We start from the raw sequence: 6,000 nt of genomic DNA on the forward strand, positions 1-6,000 counted from the left end.
AGCAGAAAGAAGGCAGTTTAAGCGCAAACGGGGCGATAATCTCTTAATTGCTGCTAGCGCTCCGCCATTTGGTGTGGTCCAAATTAGTCCATGTTTTTTATTCATCAGCTCTTCAAAATATTCCCTCCACCTTTTCAGCACACACTCTTCACTTGTCAGCACATTACCATGTGCATCTTTTACCACCCTAACCTGCTGCACATCCTTTCCAGCTCTGTCCCTTTGTCTGGCCAATCGGTACAAGTCCTTTTCTCCTTCCTTACTATTCAACCTCTTGTACAGCTCGCAATATGCCTTTTCCTTTGCTTTTGCCACTTCTCTTTTCGCCTTACGCCGCATCTCCTTGTACTCCTGTCTACTTTCTTCATGTCTCCGACTATCCCAAAACTTTTTTGCCAACCTCTTCCTCCTTATTCTTTCCTGGACCTCTTCATTCCACCACCAAGTCTCCTTGTCTTCCTTCCACTGTCCAGATGTCATACCCAGTACTGTCCTAGCTGTCTCCCTCACCACATCTGCAGTACTTTTCCAGTTGTCCAAAATTGCTTCCCCTCCAACTAGTGCTTCTCTCACCTGCTTGCTAAATTTCACACAACAGTCTTCCTCCTTCAGCTTCCACCATCTTCTTCCACTCTCTCACGCTCTTCTTCTTCTTTACCTCTAAAGTCATCCTACAAACAACCATCCTATGCTGTCTAGTGACACTCTCTCCTGCCACCACCTTACAGTCTCTGATTTCTTTCAGGTTGCATCTCCTATAAAGAATGTAGTCCACCTGTGTGCACCTTCCTCCACTCTTATATGTTACCCTGTGCTCCTCCCTTTTCTTAAAGTAGGTATTTGCCACAGTCATTTCCATCCTTTTGCAAAATCAACTACCATCTGTCCTTCCCCATTCCTATGCTTGATAGCATATCTACCCATTACTTCCTCATCTCCTCTGTTCCCTTCACCAACATGTCTGTTGAAGTCCTCTCCTATTTCTTTCATGCTTGGGCACACTCTCCACCACCTCATCTAACACACTCCAGAAATCTCCTTTCTCCTTCATCTCACAACCTACCTGTGGGGCATATGCACTGATGATATTCATCATCACCCCTTCAATTTCCAACTTCACACTCATCACCCTGTCAGACACTCACTTAACCTCCATACTGTTCCTTTAAAATGACCCCAACACCATTTCTCTTCCTGTCCTCACCATGGTACAACAACTTGAACCCACCACCGATGCTCCTGCTCTTACTTCCCTTCCACTTGGTCTCTTGCACACACAATATGTCTACCTTTCTCCTCTCCATCATATCAGCCAGCTCTCTGTCTTTACCAGTCATACTACCAACATTCAAAGTCCCCACTCTTATTTCCACCCCTCTAGTTTTATTCTTGTCCCGCTGTTTGTGGAAACGTTCTCCTCCTCTTCTTCGTCATCTTCGCCCAGCAGTAGCCCAATTTCCACCGGCACCCTGTTGGGCAACAGCACCGGTGGCAGACATTGTTAACCCGGGCTGCGACCTGATCCGGTATGGAAATTCGATTCTTAGTCTGCATAGTTGGGTTGGCTTGTTTTATGCTGGATGCCCTTCCTGACGCAACCCTCCTCATTTATCCGGGCTTGGGACCGGCACTCAGAATGTACTGGCTGCACACCCCATGTGGCTGAGTTAAAATGCCAAAAATCTATAATTATGTTAAATAATTAGCTACTGCAATTACCAAAAAATGCATTTTCCGCTGTAATTTTATTAATATGCAGGTAAAATTGACAAATGACATGTCAACCTACATTTTGAAAGCCAAGAAAAATGATTAAGACATATGTGAAGTATTTTTTTTTCCATTTTTACAGTGTTACAGATGTTTATTCATAAAATGTAATTGTTAAAGTTGCTGATCTGTAACCGTAAATATGGTCATCCAGTAAGACTTCCATATCTCGGCAAGTTATAATGAAAAATGTTGACACTGATCTGGTGTTCCTTTAAATATGACTAATAAGTTATTGTCAAAGCTTTAATTATATACACGAGTCTGATATTTGTCCCAATAACTCGGCCCTGATTTCTTCTCTTTTGGAAACTGGGGCAAAAATTGGCAAATTATGTGTAACTCTTTATTTTATGTTAACAAGACAAAAGAAAGAATTACACATAATTTACATACCATGGCTTAGTTTCTTACTTTTGATTACATTTTAAAAATAACCATTTTTAGGTCATTTTGAACGTTATTACAAAAGTGAAAATCAAATTATTTATTGATTTTATTTATTGATTTTTAATGACGCCTCATCGTCCATCTGCAGTATGTTCCCAGCTCAACAGGGGGCCATGGCTCACCTACAGCACCTTCATGGCCTCCTCCTGGTGGGCCGCAACCCACACTTTTGGAGTTGCTGGCGCGGACAATAGATGCCACTGCACACCTGGCGAGTCAGTACAGCAGAGTGCTGTGGCTATCCAAAGTGTCAGAACTAGATTTGGTGGTTACAGGTTGTATGTGGGTAGGCAGGGTCAAAGGTGACATGGACCTACGTGTGGTGGTCTGTAGGAGGTCCGTGAAGTCTGCATCGTCGCTGACACACTGCTGTGGGTAAATCCAGCTTAGTGTGTCTAAAACAGGCCAAGGAAATCTGCCACAGGGCCCCTAATGCTCAGGCTGCTGTCACCCTCAATCACTCACACACACACCTAATCCCCACGCCGTGACCCAACACACACACGCACACACACAACCTGGCTTCCCACTCAGTTTGGCAAACCCTTCCAGTGCCAGGAGACACCAGCCACAGGGGCCACATTTGATAATAGGGGGAGCAGGGGAGTGTGGGAGTGAAGGAGGAGAATGTGTGGAGGAGGAGAAGGATGGAGAGAAGTAATGGGGAAAGACAAAGCAGTGCAATGTCAGATTGAATCAGACATATTTCACATTTCTTCTAACAAAACTTGACATAATTTACAAGAAATTTTTGTAATAATTCTGTTCAGTCAATATATGTTGAAATGAAAACAGTATCATAAATTTGTCTGGAGCAGGCCTTTATTTAAACACTGGCCACAGTAATGAGGGAGGTCATCAACACGGCATGTTGGTCCACCGCTCACACGTTCAGGGTCATGACGAACACAAAAGACTGATTAAAAAGAAAATGTGAAATCCAGAAGGCATCTGAGAAGACCATGTCGTCTTTTTTAATAATCAATGGATTTTATATTGTATTTTTTGGTGGCCATGTAGTTAGTGTGCTTGTTTTCAGTGTGGAAGGTTCCAGGTTCAAACCCCACCCCTGCCACATTTCTCCATGTAATGTGGAGTTGCGTCAGGACAGCATCCGGTGTAAAACTTGTGCCATTTTAACATGTAGATCCACTTGGGATCTGCTGTGGTGACCCTGAGTGCAAACAAAGGAGCAGCCGAAGGGTCTTACTTTTTATGTTATGCTTATTAAAAAAGCCAAATGTATATATTTTTGTCTGAAAAACACTTTAATCTCATTTCAGTCAGACAGCTCACCTTTAAGCATGTTTACTGCAGCAGCAGAACATAGTTTGAGTTAGACGTCTAGGCTGAGACCTCATCACTCCCTGCAGTAAATTACTACAGCAAGCAGTAAATTACTTGCTTGCGATACTGGCGAGTTATGATTAAGCATTTCCCGAGTCTGCGCACACAAGTGGATGCTGGGCTGATGGTATGGATGCGGCAGTGGCAGTGATTGACGGGCAGAGGGGGAGCTGGGAAATATGCATCTTAAACAGCCCACCAGTTTTATAGTGTTTAGTGGATCATGTAGACTGTGTTTTATGTAGTAGGAAGTATCTGGAGTAAGCAGCTAGAATTGGCTGCCTGATCTGTTTGTGGTTATCAGTTATCAATACATGTTTTCTATCACTGCTGTGATGTTTGCAATATTCAACAGCACAGGTGTCGTGGGGCAATGGTTGGGGGAAAGACTGTGAAGACTGAGAGAAACAGCAATCAAGACGCCAAATATACAATCACCTGGTAATAGGTAGAACAAGGATTGGGAAATACTGTACTGTGCTGCAGTACTGGTGTAGCGGTTGCACTCTGCATTGTGTTGTTATGACTCCGCCCATTCGCTCCCCTCGGGACGCGAACTCACGATCTCCGGCATGGGAGTTGGACTCTCTAACCAGAAGGCTAAAACCCAGGGCTCTGGCCTTGTGACCAGAGAATCCTTTTGAGCTGTTGGGAGTGAGATTTACTAACTACATCTGCACAGCGACACCTGCTGGCCTCTGTTACACTGGTTTACTCCTGCACGTACTGTGGCTGTCAGAGGTGTTTAATAAATCAGTTCATATGTTTAGTGCAGCTACAGGTCCCATGTGGATCTTTTAGATTTACATCACAGCCGTCAATTTGATCCCTAGTGGCAAGAAGATGCTCTGATTTGACTTTATTTTTCTTTCCTGTGTGTGTATCACTGGATGAGTGAGTCTAAAGAGATGGTTAAGAGTTAACCCATCTTGATTAGTTGCGCACAGCGAGTGAAAATAGACTGATATTCTTTCTCAAGAATCAAAATCAATGTGTCCAAAAACCCAAAAGACTGAAATGTTCGATCATTTTGTTGAGGCCGTGCACAGCAGTGCACACTAAGAGACACTTTGTTTTTCTGTGCTGCAGGCTGGCTGCAGTGCCACAGAGGAGGATGAGGACTCGACCCGCTGTGGTTTTATGTGCCACGTGTCTGCAGGCAAAGACGTGCTGTGGAGTTTTATGACCACGATGTTTCAGTCTCACAGCCAAACACACCTGCGTCTGGTGGGTTTAAGCCTGTTCAACTGCTACTTTACTATTCAGTATTGTGCAGAAATTGCTCCAGAACTTTGACAAGTGTTTGGGTTGTTCTCCCTCGAAGTGGCTCCAGGTATGGCAGACATATCTCACATCATGAATTCTACAGCAATGCTATGATAACTAGAGCTACAACAAGAATTCCAAGTCCCTCAATGTTAGCATTTGTGTTCGTGTTAATAAATTGGGCAATATGATTGGACAGTACAGGGGTTGTCACGTAACAGCAATCAGCCAATCAGTTATTCCGTTTCCCGTACCTGTAGCCAGTCCCTTTTACCCCCATTCATCAGTGTCAACACAAATTTGAAAGGTCCATATATTCCTAATAAAACAAACCTCTGTATCTTGTTTCTGCTTCATTAAACACACTATTGGTTAGTATTTCTGTTTTCTGTTTTTATTTTATGAATTATTTTTGATCAATGTGGTTGGTATTTTGTCCTTTTTATTACATTTTACAGTACATTGTACAGCACTTTGCATGTACAGTTGAAAGTGCTATATAAATAAATAATACTGTAATAATCGGGAGGAGCTCAGAGTCGAGCCGCTGCTCCTCCACGTCGAAAGGAGTCAGTTCAGGTGGCTCGGGCATCTTTTCCGGATGCCCCCTGGATGCCTCGCTGGAGAGGTGTTCCGGGCACGTCCCACTGGGAGGAGGCCCCGGGGAAGACCCAGGACACGCTGGAGGGATTACATTTCTCGGCTGGCTTGGGAACGCCTTGGGGTTCCCCCGGAGGAGCTGGGGGAGGTGTGTGTGGATCGGGAGGTCTGGGCGGCTTTGCTTGAGCTGCTGCCCCCGCAACCCGACTCCGGATAAAGCAGAAAAAAATGGATGGATGGATATTATTAGCATGTTCAAGGCCTCATTTGCAAAGATTAAAAAACTCCTTGTAGACACAGTTACTGTTGACTACACAATAATAAATTCATAAATATAAAATACACATTAAATGTAACCAAATTTTATTCTAATTATTATTATAATAAAGATTGCCTAAAGAAATTATGTGTTTTAAGATTAACAAAAGTGGTCACACATTTTAGGCGTTTTTAGATGGAAAAGCCGGACTAGACAGACAATGTAGTATTTTTTTTTTATAAATATATAGAGATTTGGAAGCTTTTCTTTTTTATTTTGCACAGTACTGCAGATTACATATTTTTATA

General features: G+C 43.2%; 1 long non-coding RNA gene across 1 annotated transcript in view; it reads left to right on the forward strand.

Annotated features, from left to right (window-relative positions):
* LOC117508199 overlaps positions 1–4,834 on the forward strand; it is a 31,567-nt gene extending 26,733 nt beyond the window's left edge. The window contains exon 2 of the long non-coding RNA XR_004560007.1: positions 4,657–4,834. This is a non-coding gene — a long non-coding RNA (uncharacterized LOC117508199). The remainder of the gene's footprint in view (positions 1–4,656) is intronic.
* The last annotated feature ends 1,166 nt before the right edge of the window (positions 4,835–6,000 follow it).

Source organism: Thalassophryne amazonica, chromosome 4, assembly GCF_902500255.1.
Source record: "Thalassophryne amazonica chromosome 4, fThaAma1.1, whole genome shotgun sequence".
NCBI lineage: Eukaryota > Metazoa > Chordata > Actinopteri > Batrachoidiformes > Batrachoididae > Thalassophryne > Thalassophryne amazonica.